This window comes from Anser anser (assembly GCF_964211835.1).
Source record: "Anser anser genome assembly, chromosome: 7".
NCBI classification, from domain to species: domain Eukaryota; kingdom Metazoa; phylum Chordata; class Aves; order Anseriformes; family Anatidae; genus Anser; species Anser anser.
This window is the reverse complement of record NC_139727.1, coordinates 37,233,731-37,248,868: the sequence shown is the minus strand read 5'-3', so window position 1 is coordinate 37,248,868 and position 15,138 is coordinate 37,233,731.

Below are 15,138 nucleotides of genomic sequence, written 5' to 3'. Positions count from 1 at the left end.
GGCTGTATGCATCCTTCTTTCCCTCATCTAACACACTCAAGAACTGCCCCATGGTTTGCTGGTCTGCTGTTGGGAGAAATAGCAGGTATGAGCTACAGTATGTAGTGACTCAAAATACTGACCAAAATTCCTAGCTGTATCACAAACTTTCCTTGTAATTAGCATTTAGTTTCCCTCAGGCAGATTACAAACTGCTGCTGGTATTCTGGTGTCTGCTCACGTATGCAAGCAGATTTATTAACACCAATGAAGAAACCTAGAATCTTTCCCTCGGTCTCCTTGAAAAATTAGATTATTGTCTCTTCCCTTCTTGGACCCACCATCTGAGTCCAAGACAGGAAAATGGATTTTCAGATGGGTTGAGCTGAGTTATACCAACTATGCCAACCACTGAGGACTGGCCTAATGGGAGAACTGTAAGAAAACACTAAAATATTGAAGACTAGCCCAAAGCAGTCCTTATCCCATAAGCATTTACACATGCAATTATAACCTAGTAACTCTTCAAAAGGGTTAGGGTTTTTCCCATTCCATTCTCCAGCCATGACCATTTTCCTGCATTTTGCCAGTCCACCTACACTACTGCTTCATTAATTATATTAGTTTTATGCTCCTCAAAAATGTCTGAAATCACGTGAGATGGAAAGATGTCCATTTGGTCCACCAAGATGATTAGTGGCGTCGGCAATGCTGTACACAATGCTTTCTGACAAGTGCTTTTCTCTCTTCCTCTTCTCTCCCAGTAGTTTCAGACTGAAATACTGCAGCTAACTGCATCTAGGGCTGAAGATGAAATCTATGCAGACCAGCTCCCCACCTACAAGTAATCCAACAACTCAGCCTAAGTCTTCAAAGTAATGAACAGGATGGGGAAGCTCTGTCCATCAACCACCATAACAACTGTACTCTTCAAGCTTTGACAATTTCTGATAGCCAGGGTAAACTACATGGATGCTAAGGATTTTGCTCTGGAATGAATTTCTCCAACACTATTAGATCAGTCCAGTCTGATCACTGTCTTTCAGACCAGGCTTTCCGCTGAAGTTAAAATATATATATCCACGTCTTAAATGGTGTCCTCTGCAAGCAAGGAGACCAGAAGACACCACTAAATCAACTACACTCTTCTTGTGCAAATTTAATATGCCTAAGATCAAAAGAACTGTGTTAATGATGACCAACATTTGGGAAGTTATTTCCTGACTTTCTCTCATGGTTCTCCGGATTCATACCAGCCCTGGCCTTCAAGCTCCCTCCTATTTTAAGCCCAGGCCTCCCCTGAGGTGATCGTTTTTTCTTGTTGGTTTTTGTGGACAAATATCCACTAAGGACCGTTCAGCTCATCTTTGTGTATAGGAAACTTCATCAAGCTCTGACAAAATAAACTTAGCCAAAAAACAGCTTGTTACCTCACTCCCTTTTTGAACTAGCAATGCAAAATAAATAAATAAACAAATGCAACCCCTCACAGGAACAGCACTAGGCAGAGCCCATCCATAAGATGCCATACAAGATTTCCTATGGGTCTCAGTACCAGGAAGCTCAGGATCTCTTAGCTAAGCATCACAACCCATATGGTATGGAAAATGCTGTACTGTTTTAAGAGTGCTACAATGTCTTATCACAATGGAGCAGATAAAAAGGAGGACTGCAGCTTTAACTTCATATCTCTGGCTTTTGTTGGCTGAAGCTAGATCCTTGGTGTTATTTTAATGCAGTAGCAAAGAGCTGCATTTAATACATGATAGGCTCAAGATGCTTCTTTTTTTTTCCCTTTTTTTTTTTTTTTTTTTTTATATATCTGTGCTGAATATCCAGCATGTAATTGAAAAAGGAAAAGGAGCTGCTTGTTTGCTGCCTGATCCAGGAATGATTAAAGGTAGAAGTTTTTCAGACATTACTGACAGAAAGGGTATAGTTAAAGCTGCTTTAAAAAAGAGGGCCTTCATAAAGAGCCAGTACTCAAACCGCTATTAAAAGCATCATGCTTGTTAAAACCTGTAAAAAGGCAGGAAATCAGTGAGTGAAATGCAGCTTCTTCACCAATTACTGAAAGGAGTGTACACCTTAAAGCACTCTTTGAATTGTGTCATACCAGCCTCTCTCCCTCTCCCCCCTCCGCCAGCGCGTGTGCGCGTGTGTCCGTGTGTCTGGCTCTCTCAGCCTTGTGCCAGGCCATTCATTGGTACATTAGTGATGGGGGGAAATAGAGGGGGCTACAATGCTGCACCAAGTTCACTTCTCGCTTGTTGTTTGCGACCCATTTACAGCTGAACGACTCTGTGCAGAGACAGCTCTAAATGACTCTCTCCACCTCTTCACCAAGCCACTTGTTTTTGTCATTTCTTTCTCTTTTTTAAAAATCCAAAGGAAATAATTGATAAACCGAATGCTGTCCACCTTAAAGGCAAATGCATGTATCCACCTGGTTAAAATTCCTCCTCTTTCTATTTTCCATCTCCCTATATCCATTTTGCTAGGCGCTGTTTAAACAATACTTCATCAAATGCAGCCTGAAGCAAATAAAAAGCACAGTAGAGTAAATAAAAAGTAAAAAAAAAAAAAATAAAAAAATCACAGGCTGGAGGGTAAGTACTTTTATTCCTGTACTTTCATTGCCTGGGGAATTATTATTCCATTGCTGGTTTCAGGAGGGGGGAGGGAGTGGGGGGGTGAAAGGACAGCCATGTTATTCGCAAAATGGATTGCTCCTCTCACTGCTTTTCACTCCTCTGGGTTCTCAAGAGTCCACTGATTACAACAAAGTGTGGCCATCTATTCCGTCTTATTGACAAAGGTCCTTAATTACTGCTGCACCAGTAATACCTCCTATTAAATTCTGCTAAACAGAGGCTGCAAATTAGCTGCGGATCCCAGTAACCTTTTGTGTGTAATTACAGGCAGCGGGATTGACGCTAAGGCTGCAGCACTGACCCGAGTCACAGCAATGGGAAACCTTTGTTTATCACCTGTGGTGGGGGCCAAAATGTGAAATTAAAAGCTCTCCATCAGTGGAAGGCCTTCAGGAGCCTAGGAAAGCAACAGGAAGGCAAAAAGCAAACTGCTCTATATTTATAACTGACTTCTTCAATTGCTATTTAAATTTGAAGCTCATTAACCTGGGCGGCTGTTCTAGCATAGTTTAAAATGGCAAAAATTTAGGTTGTCTTTCCGAGGCATTCTGTATTTCATCGGGGCCTTTAACCTGCATTTAAGAGCCAGTTTGATACAACCGCTGACTGTACGCAGGCTGCGACATGGAGAAAGCAGGCCCTGCCACACAGAGGGGTTTCGCAGTTCTCTGCGGGAAGGCCGGCGTCCATGGAGGCCCAGCCCACCTCGGCCATGCCACAGCCCAGGCCCCGGCCTGGCCACCACGGCACTGGCAGCATTCGGGTCACAAAGGGCCTTTTCCTGCTGCACTGTGTCACATCACTTCACTTCCCCAACTGCGTTACGGTTATGGATCCTCCCACCAGTGAGGATCTACCAGTGCTTCTGTCAGGCTCCCCCAGCGCCCCACATTTATGGCTGTGGTAACAACCTCACTGGGGGCCATATGGGGCTTCACCTCCACCTGCTGCTGAGCAGTGGTGGGGAGATGGCAGAAGCCCTCACTTCACAGGCCCACACTCATGGAGGTGAAGAGCAAGCCTTCTCTTCCTGTCTTCTACCTGTTTTCCGACTTCTAAAAGGCTGCTTAAAATTTCTGCCTCCATCTATCAATGGGAAACATTTCTGAAGTAATATCCAGTCATGATTTGCAGGATCTCAGCTGATCTTATGGAATAAATAAGATCTTTAACACCATAGTCTTTAGGACTAAGGGAAGATCAACATGGCAGGCAGATTATTTCCCATCTAGGTGCTTCTCATGCTTTCCTCTGAATCAGCTGGCCAAAAAGAATCTTCATTTCACATAAGGCATTTTCTCCCCAAAACACATAATTCTGAAGGGAATGCGATTGTAAGTCATTTCATTGTAAAACAAACAGGAGATATTTTGATCTGAAAAAAATAAAAAATGTTTCAAGCTGTTTTAGTTAGTCTTTGAGAATTTAAATTTATATATTAAATATATATATTTAAATTAAATATTACAGCTGCATTGTATTTGTAGCACAATTTCATATTGCAGTATTTCATGTTAAATTCAACTGAGATACAAAATACTATGAAAATAACAACACATCTCTCCTTAACGCTGGAACAAGGTCATACAAATTAAGATCATACAAATGACTTGTGTACTTGTATCCCCAAACTTTCATTAAGGCAAGCTTTCCGACATTCTTACCAGCACATCTGCATCTCCTCAACTCCCTGCTGCACACTGCCCTTGGAGAGCATTTCATCTCTTCATATAACTAGGCCAAAATAATACATATTCAACACTTGCAAAATAACATTTTAACTCACATTTGGAAGATTCAAAAATACATATTTGAACGTAAAATATGGAAATTCAGTGGGAATTTATGTTGATGTTACACAAGCGCATACACACATGGCCTCCTTAAATCCTTTTCCTCAGATGAAAAATATTCATTACACACAAATTGAGAAAATCTTCTTCCATAAGAGACATGGTCAGCCTGTGCTCCCCCTGACTGCCAGGTCCCGATCCTTGAGCCAAGGGCCAGGAGCAAGCAGGGGGCTGTTCTGTAGATGGGCATCCTTGCGATGATGCCACAGAGACACACATTAACAAACTGCAAAGAGCAAGATTCAAGCATTTGTGTTCCTGTACCTCGCCATTAAAAGCACTTCTCAGATTATTTTTTTAAGGGGCAACTAACTAATCCTGCCTTTTTGAAGATGGTTTGTGAACAATTAGTTATTCTGGGTCTCAAGGACCCTGGCACAAATCCTGCAATCCTCACACCAGCAGCACTTCCACTTCTCCCAGCAGGTGGGAGCTTCTGCTAAGAAATTCCCACTAATTTGAGGGCCAGCCTGGGTCCTATGGCCGCTATTCTCATCTTTCCTCTCTCTCTAACTCCGCGCAATCAAATGCCGGGCTCTGAAGTTCTTTAATGCTTTATATGGGCTCATTTCTGCAAGTTACCGAACAATCAGGGTAGAGTGCACAGCACTTTGCAGTTCTGAGCCACAGATAAGGTTCCCTAAGGATTAAATTTGATTCTGTCCAGAGGTCTAGAACTAGACTCATTCCACCCCTGAAGTCCCACTTAAGCATTATTTTGAAGGCATTAGTGATATTAAGGTTAGATATTTCTCAGTCTTTAAGGATGTAGTAGCTGAGCATTGCAGCACCTTATTATAGACACGGAGACATAACTCTTAGCCTTTCTCCAGATGGCAGCCAAGGCCAAATGACCCATCTGAAAACAGATACCTGATCCTTCACACCAGGCATCTGAGCAGTCATCCTGGCCATGCCATACCTTTATGTGCTATTGGCAACACCGCCATCCTGCCCAAACTGTGCTCTCCCAGGTGGACGTCCAGTCTGCAGCTGCTTACTGTGGCATTTATATTTCACAGGGAAAAAAAAAAAAAAAAAAAAAGAGAGAGGAAAAAAATCTTAGGTCATAGTGTCATAATGGCAAAGCCAAGAAAAAAATGTGGTCCTTGCTCCCAGTCCCAGGATAGATATGGAGCATTAGAGAGTCTACAGATTCATTGTCGTGGTAACATCGCACCTCCAAGTACATAAATGTGTATTTCTACAGCAAGGAGACCTGTCCGTTAGGTTAACATCTTTGAAGAGATTATATTTATCCTGGGGTTGAAAAAAAAGTAAAAAGCATTGCTGACAACGCTTAAGCTGTTTGTGTCATAATCACTTGAAATCTTAAAGCCCAAGCTCCTGAAGCCTTTGTAATAGTGAGAGGCTCTGCTGACCTCTCCCTATTTTCTTTAGAAAACAAACTACATCTCTTAGATTCAGAAAAGAGTTTCAAAACAAGGTCTGGAGGTTTTAAACTCAAAAGACAAATAAGAAATCATAGTTCATTAGCTTTTAGAATAAAAAGGTTTTTTTCCATTGATTCTTTTTTGGTGAACACTTAGTATTTTATAGCATATGAGCTTAATAGTATCAGAAATCATCTTATAGATGTGTATTAACGTTTTTGCACAGCCTCACACAGTAATGATGCTGTGCAAACTGAGAATTATCACAGGAGAATGTTTTTATAATTAGTAATAGTACACATTACTAAGTGATGTTGTAAGTATAAATCAGCTGTTTTAACTCCCCTTACAATGTTCATTTGGCGTTAGAGTCTACTTCTGGAGAAACTCTTCATGATCCTGTACTGAGTCACAAAATAAATATTGCAGACACCAGACACTGCCAGAAATTGAGGGATGAGACCTTCTTGTTATTACTTGTTAATATTTGCATTCCTAACTGAGTTTTAAGAAAAAAAAAATGCATATTAGAATGCATTCCATTGTGCTATATAATAAATATGAAATTTAAAAAAAAAAAAAAATTACTCTTCTTTCCTGACCACATCTTAAGAAAAAATCTCAAGACTGGCCTGAGGACTATGTTATCTGGAAGTTTCTATAGTAACAGATATTCAAGCATTTCACTGGGGTGGCTGCCACCTCGTTGGTTTTGAATGACTGAAAATTGGGCATCTACCTTAGCCCTTCTAGATCTAAAGTCAAAAGTTCCCTCCAAGTGGCAGCTCTTCCCATCCGGACCCATAAACTGTTCGCCCCAAAGCCCCCTCTCTCTTCTTTGAATGCATGGACAGTCCAGAGTCTAGTTTAGAGACAACATTTAACTTTTGGAGAGTTTACGGCAAGCTAAACTAATCACAGTCTATTTTAAGCTCATCCTGGACAGCATTTTTAAAAGGGTTGCCTTAGGTGTTTTCCATCTCAGCTGACCTTTTTTTGTCCTTTAATTTCAGGCATTCATTTGAGGGGATGACCTGAACCTCATGACAATCAACTGGGAGGTGCCTTCTGGTACCTTTATTGGGTCAGGGTCCGAGCACTCACCACCACCTTCTGCAGTGTCACCTCTGAGCCACACCTGGGACACCTCCTGATAAATGCTGGTGGCTTTATTACAGCAAGCTGAAAGGACAAAATTATTGTCCAATATTGGAGGACTGCACCAACAGCTGGCAAGTAGGGCTAGCTGCAGAACGGCCATAGTAGCAATTACTCCACAGAGACGTTGCAACAACTCCACCTCACATCACCTTAAGGCCTTCTGAGGCCACGTTCAGCTGTCCTTATGGCAGTTGTCTGACCTTTACTCAGTGCAGGAGTCAGAATCTCACCCTCTGTGAATAGGCTTTATATTAACATTTACTGTGTGCACCTTAAAATATTAAAATGTAATCACGGGTTTCCAGACCAGGACGAGGGTTGGGGTTTTTTTTCCTACTCACTCAAAAAGCACTGAAGTCCCAGAAGACGCTGTAAAAATATGTGGCACTCCACAGCACCGATGGCCAACACAAGCATTTTCTAAATTGCTTGCCTATCAAAATCATATTTGAAATTGTGTTCTGTAAGTATGAGCAAAATTTACATTACAAAAGATGCAGTATGACATCGAAAAAGAGTTACTACAACTGTTCTAAAACACTGTAATGTGGTAAAGGGGCCTCCAAGGATTATTTTTATCGCCCCTAGGACTCCTGTTTTGAAGTGCCTCAGTGTGACAGCAGAAAACCTACAATTAAATATTTAAATCACCATAACAGTATTTTTTAAGGAAAAAGAACTTCAAGAGACCTCTTTAGAAACCGAGTGCTCCCTTGTAACATTATACATGCCAGTGAAATAATTTTAAAATAAAAGGGTAATCTAAATTTTATATTGCCCTCGATGTAATAAGCTCTGGGTGAAAACAGTAACATTGCAGTAAAATATGAAAGTGCAATGCAGTTTCTGATTACATCAGGGTTTTCTATTTGCCACTTTAATCCTTAGAATTCAGCTGTTCCCTGTTCAGTCCTTTTACATCATCCTTAGCTAATCTGTCAAACATTTCAGACAGCCAAACCAATTTTCAGATTGTTCAGGACTTTGCCACAAGCACCGTATGCTGTTAATAAGATTTTCATTTGGAGTGATGCCATGTCGTCCATGTTTTCTATCATATATAAATACTGAGATTTAATGGCTTCAGGTTTTGTTTAATGTTAACATCAACAATAAAAAAAGGGAGGTTCTCAAACGCTGAGCCCCATAGTGAAATGCACTAGTGACAGCTATTTGCAAGGTTAATGTTGTGGAAAACAACATCCATCTTTGAAACAGTTTCATTAGCCCCATACAGCTGACCTCTCCACATAATGTTGTCAAATGTGACGTGCATCAGATTATTGGGAATATGGAGATCAATAAATATGCAACACCAGCGCTCAGAACGCTCCTGGCATCATAGCCATACAAACGCCATCTAACATCCCAAAGAGTAGCTGTCATCTGTCAAATCTACTAGCAAATAGACAGGCTTAAGGGGAAAGCTATCGGTAATAGTAAAATATATAAGTAAAGATGAATTAGGGAGTACAAAGTCAAGGTTCTGATACATTACGTTTCCAAATGAAAAGCTCCAGATAAACACTTTAGAGCTACGACTTGCCTTATTCGTTGTGTTAAATGTAAACCCCCTTCCATGCTGCAACATCCATGACATTAGCATTTTCACGCACCCACTCTTTTCTCCGCTGTCACCCTTATCCCACACGCTTTGCCATTTTGGAGCAGTGTGCTCGGCGGTGCCATTCCCAACATGCCAGTCGATCGCCAGCCCCCAGTCCCGTGGCAGCAGGGAGCTCTGGTCCCCACCACTGTGCAGCACCCTGGGTTTGCAAAAAAACCCTACAGAGAAGTTCGTAAGGAGAGGAAAGGCATGGCTGGATGTAGTAGTTTCCACAGAGGTCTGCATGTTGTGATGATAAAAACATAAATAATGAAAAAATAATATTTCTTTTTAATTTTTCAAATAAATTCTATTGGCATAGGCTTCTGATTTATTGCAGTTCTAAAAGAAAAAAAAAAAAAAGCATACAACTCAACAGGAGATAGAGAAATCAATGTGTTTCATATCAGCTTGCTTTGACTTTAGGTCCAAAGAGCTTAAGGCACAGAACAGCGGTAAGTAGCAGAATTAAGAGAGGTTTGGTAGCTGATTTCAAAGGGGAGAAAGAGCACCCAGGACCTCGCATGACTGAGCACCCATTAATTTCAACACAAAAGGGAAACGAATCTACAAAGATCCCTCCTACCCGGTCTTTGACTGTAAATGCTTAGTTACTATGAAGATTCCTGGTTTTTTGTCTTCAGTTTTGTATGTATTGCATTGTTCTCATTATTGTTTCCTAATTAATTGGCAGTAATCCCCAGCTCACAGCTTTGGAAGCGCTGGCGGGGCTGCCACACTGATGGAATTTTGCAATAAATCAACAAGTCAAATCACTCCCTGAATGAGAGCTGAAAACTCCCTCAAAACTTTCAGTGTTTAATGCTGAGAAGGACACGCCTGTAAACACCTTCTTTTGCAGATATATGTGTATATTAAAGAGTAACATTCTTGGTCGAGAACATGCTGTCCAATTAAAGAGCTAGCAAATTGGGTTTTTTTCCTTATGTGTTTTTAAAAACACCGTTCATGTTGTGGAAAAAGAGAACAAACAGAAAGCAAAAAGGTATTTTTGAAGTATACAGTTATAAGGTGCTTGGCTGATAATTTGCAACCTTGGTACACAACATACCTTTTAGCAAGGCTATTTATTTCTCAGGGAGAATGCTACAGTACTTACGATAAAGGCCTCTGTTGGACCTCTTCATCAATAGCAAACCTTTAAGCACAGCACATTTCATAAATAGGAGTTCCACTAACACAGACTTCAAAAGGATAGAACCTGATAATTCAAAAATAGAGCTATATTAAGTGTTCCAACAGTCCATCCATAAAAGCAGCCTCCAAACGCCTCCTCTGTGCAGCATGACAGTCTATTAGAATAATAGCAGGGGAAAGCATAATTACAAGTAATCATTGGTTGGAAAGGAGCTAGTTGTTTTTGTAGAGTAAAATGCCTTACTGAACCCAGCAGAAAATGCAATGCTGGTTCTAGCAGCGAGGGCAGGTAGCCACGGAAAATAATCAGAGCACATGTCTTGAGCGATCCAGCTTTACTTTTTAAGCCCTTTTTTTCCCAATGAATCACACTTTGTTTGCTGCCACTTTTTAGGTTTAGTTCCCATGTTACTTCTGTTGGTCAGGCTTTACATTACTCCTGCTGGAATTTCAGCTTAGTTTGGTAAGATATATAACTTAATGACTTTGTTCTTGCCAGCGTGAGGTACCTCAAAACACTCTAAGATGAAACATCTCCAGCCACCATGATCTTTAACCCATAAAAGACTGTCTCCTTCAGGTGGAAAAGGTGGCTCAGTTACTTGTACGAGAAACTTCACAAGGGTGCACGGGTCTCCCCCTCTCCCCATGGACATAGCACTTGGGCCCATGTCTCCAAGAGCAAGAAAGAGCACAGAAGTGAAATCAATTTCTCTTTGCATGTAACTGACCTCCAGGAAAACCAATGCTAAGGGCTTCATTTTCCCTACTGTTTTCTAAATGCCCTGCCTTCATTCCCACCTCTTTTATTCTCTGCAGCCTTACACATGTATCAGCTTTATGCTCCACCCTTTAAGACATTTGGAGATTTGCTGTTGACTTCAGTAAAAGTAGTGTTGTGGGTTTTATTCCTACACATGACGCTCTGGGAGTATTTATGGATATTCTTGTTAAAGTTGTATCTCTTGATAGCCTGTGAACAGCAGCCAACCTGTTACATCGTACCTTAGAAGATCGCAGTGGATGGCAAGGCTTAGGATCACACAACTGTATTTTGGTGTTACTTTCCTCAGCTTCACTGCCATTGTAAAAAATTAACAGTTTCCCCTCATAGGAAAAGCACTCAGGGTCATATAAAGCGCAAGAATATGCTTGGGCCAATTAAGCAATTATAATTATACCACCAACTGCCAATCATTTTATTTATTGTGCTATTCCAGGTAAAGGACCAGCATCTCTTTTGTATTCATCATGCAGAAATCACCTTTGTAGACTGGCCTATATTCCCTTCCTCTTATGATAATGCTTTTAAGGTGAAAACCCCTCTTTGTGAGGACAGTCCCATTATAAAGTGATATGCTTAGTCACAGCCAGCACTTACTGAAAAGTTTCAATGTTCATTACATTAGCTAGTCTTAAAAATGGAATACAAACCAATTTTAATCAATATGTAGTAATAAATAAATATTAAGGAACTATACCACTGATGTACAGGTAGCCTAATTAAAGTAACAGCATTTGCTGCACTTACATACCTTAATTTTCCCTACAAAATCCTTATTGAACCGCTACTTTTAAAAAAAATTGCATCTGCAATTAGAAACACTGAAGTTACATTATCGATTTTCTGCTAAAAACCTTTTTAGTAAACAAGCACAAACTACATTCATTAAATGTAAGTGCTTGGAGCTATGGTGTGAAATTCAATTCAGCCATTATCATGAATTACACTGATTATTGCTGTAATTATTTTCTCTTGGATACAACTGCATTTCTGTTCCTTGCTAGTTGTGTTGGACATATAACCATGTTCATTTTATAGCTAATAATACTCAACTGTAGTTTCAGCAATTACTATCACTTATACAAATCATTAAGTTAAGCTATGGGTACCTAGTAAAAAAAAAAAAAGAAAAAAAAAGTAAAACATCCTTTTTTTTTTTTACCTCTGAAATAACTAATGGCATTGGCAACAGAGGAAAATTACTGATGTTAAATGATTTACATTAGAAAAAGTGATCACCTGTGATCCACTTTCACTGATATTTTGGTCACAGTGAACTCATAACTATCCATTTAAAACCTTCCAGACAAACTACACTTTTGCCTTTACCACACAGGATAATAGAATAACCCTGTTTTTGAGGTTTATCTCTTGCGAGAACAAACTTTTCCCAGGAGCCATTTACAAATTGGCCACAGCCAAAATTAAATATCCCGATAATTTAATCCATTAAAACAATCTATTTCACAGATCATTTCAAAAATGGCAACAAAAAATGTTTTACAATTAGAGACCCTTTCCCAAACCCAGCAACTGCAATCAAGAGGCTGCACTGACAGCAATGGTTATTGCTCTTCAGCCCAATGAACACCCAAATCACCCGGCATTTTTTAGGCCAAATCCATAAGTGTCGATTTCAAGTGTTGCTTGAATAAGAAGCTCGACATTAGTTACTGCAATAGAAGTGATTTCTTGAAAAGCAGTTATTTCTAGAATAGATACTGTAATAAAAGTGATGTTCTTGAAAAGCGGTTATTTCTAGAATAGGGGGGTAAAAGCAAACGGTGAATAACACACTGCAAACCGGTAAGAGAAGAGAAATTGCTTAGCTCATGATATCAGCAAAATTTCATTTGACAGAGAGCCTCCAGGAATACCAAATGTTGCTGCAGAGAGAACAGAGGTCTGCACACATCCGTGCTGCTGTTTTGTGCTCTCAGTTACAGCCTCTGCACCCAGAAATGAAGAATGCGTTATAATTTGCCTGGTAGTTGTATACAGCATCATGTACACTGCCTCAGACAACGTTCACCAGGCTATTTGCAAGCTGCCTGCATGTAGAAAAACACAGGAAAAAATCCCAGGCAGCTTTGGAGCTGAGGGTCAAAGCGGAGAGTGTGTATTCGGCTACGTGCAGGAGCTGGATTTGATCCTAAGTTTGGCAGAAGTGTTATGGTCTAAAGAGTCTTATAAATAAATTGTTCCTAATAAAACCTGGACTAATAAGGGAAAACAAATACAAGTGAAATGAAAAATCAATGCCTTTTAGTATTGGATCTAAAATTCAAGTTCAGTGCAGCATCCACTGTTCCTCCAGCCAAGCCCAGCCAAGCGAGGAGCCCTGCTCGTCAGGTGGCTTCATTTGCATCTAAGCAAATCTTTGCCCAAGTTCTCCTGTCTTCAGGCTCTGACAAATTCTGCATTCTTACACCATTTTATGCTAGCAGAGGCTATGACCTGGAGGGATTTTTAGCAGAGGCGGCATTTATGCAATGTTAGCTGTGTCATCATTATTCAGAGTATTTTTATTCCCCTATGTTCCTTGTAGGAAATCCCACTCAGAATTTACTTTATATATGTCATTTTAAATTAAAACACCGAGACAATAGAACAAACATTGAACAGTCTTTTAAAACGGACACACCAGTCCTGTGTTAGCAATTTTCTGTAGCTTTCTTGTATCTATTCTGATGCATGCATTTAACAGGATCATTATTATCTAAGTAATATTTCAACTATTTTACCTCTTTTTTCTCAAGGGCAGAGGATAAGCCAAAGAAATCCCAAAACAAAACTGCATGCATCTCTTACTTGCAGCCATCCCTGTATCTCACGGGATAAGGGGTGCTGCCTCCAGAGGGTACCAGCACTCAAAGGCTTCATTATTTTTTGCCTATAGTTATCTTTCAACAGCAGTGCAAATGTTCATTAGGGACACAAAAATACTGTAATGAGATACAGTATGAGAGGGTTTATTGCAGGTTATCCACAAAATTGACAAAGTGTTCCACCTCCCTGGGTACTTTCTAAGACATTGTCTATGTCCTGGGAGTGGTTGATACATCCATGTCCCGAGGAAGAGCACCAACAGTATTTTCCCCTGTAAATACACAGAAAGATCTCAGAGCATGGGGCAGCCAGCTAGGACACCCCTTTCAGAAACACAGTTCTCCTGAAAACACCGCTAAACCCATCAGTTACCAATTTGCACTGAAGGTCTGACTGTATTTCTAGCTCTGCTTCTAGAAAAGTCATTTTAACTCTTTCTGCCTCAATTACCCTTGCTTATAACGGAGGAAAAGTGGTATCACTTTTTTTTTTTCAGAGCACTTTTGAGTTCTGCTTAATGAAATGTTGTGATCTTTTCAGTGAAGATCAAATATCCAAAAGTACTCTGTACAAACAGCTTTAGAAAAAAAATTTAAAAGTTCACTGTGTTTTCAAAATAGAAAAATTGTAAGAAAAACACGTGAATTTTCTGAAGAAATAAAAATACCTCCTCTCCACTAGAAGCCAAGAATGAGATTGGAAAGCTAGGACAAAATTCAGTGCAAAATTTTAAAACTGCTGAGTTCTTACTGGCTGCCTGACTTTATGTGCTAAATTAGAAAGCACTGAATTAATAAGAAAGAAATCCTACCTGAAACGCAAGCATTAAATACACAAGAAGACAATGGGTATTCCCAGATATCTTCTTCATGTAGGAATCTCCTTTGGCCGCTTTGAAACCGTGTAACATAACCTTCAAAGCAGAGAAGAGTTGTTGTATAAGTTCTGCTCAGCTAACCATGAATACTAATTGCAGGAAGAACAATCTGCCCGGGCCCGGAGGCCATGAGCTCACCAACAGGCACAAAAGTTTCATAATGCTACTGCGCACAATGGAGCACGGTGCCAGCCCGCAGTGTAAAACAACCTCCCTGAAACCCAATACTGCCTAATCTTTAACAAAACTCCAGATGAAAAAAAAAAAAAAAAATCCTTATCGAATAGCTCTGAAAAAGAAAGGCAAAGCAACAAGGATTTTCAAGTGTATGTACTTCTGCGTGTCTCTGGACTTCCACACTGAAGACAAAACTTTTATTAGTCAGTTCAACTGAGCAAAACAATTGGCCCCAACGCAGCCGAGCATGCCTTCCGAGCATGCCTTGTTCCTTTTATGATGCGAGGGACAAACCGTTGCACCTATTTCTCTCAGTTCATAAAGAGCAAGCGGTCCCTTCACCAAATCTCACTGATTTCTTCTTTGTTGGGAAGGGGGCAACACTGGCACCGAAACAGCTTCGGCCACAGCAGCAGAGTCCCAATTTGTAGGTGTGCCTGAAGGAAAGTGAATCACAGGGCGGCATTGCCACCGATGAACCACCATAAAACCACCATAACCACACCAAGCACTGAACCTACGACCCCATCGCACTCAGGTTCCACTCAGCCCAGTGTCACAAGCAGGACCAGATGTGTGGGTGCGGGACATGCATCAAGGGAGAAGAACACTCCTACGCTTCTGCCTGCTCCTCTGGCCCAAGGCTCGCCACACCTGGACTGCTCA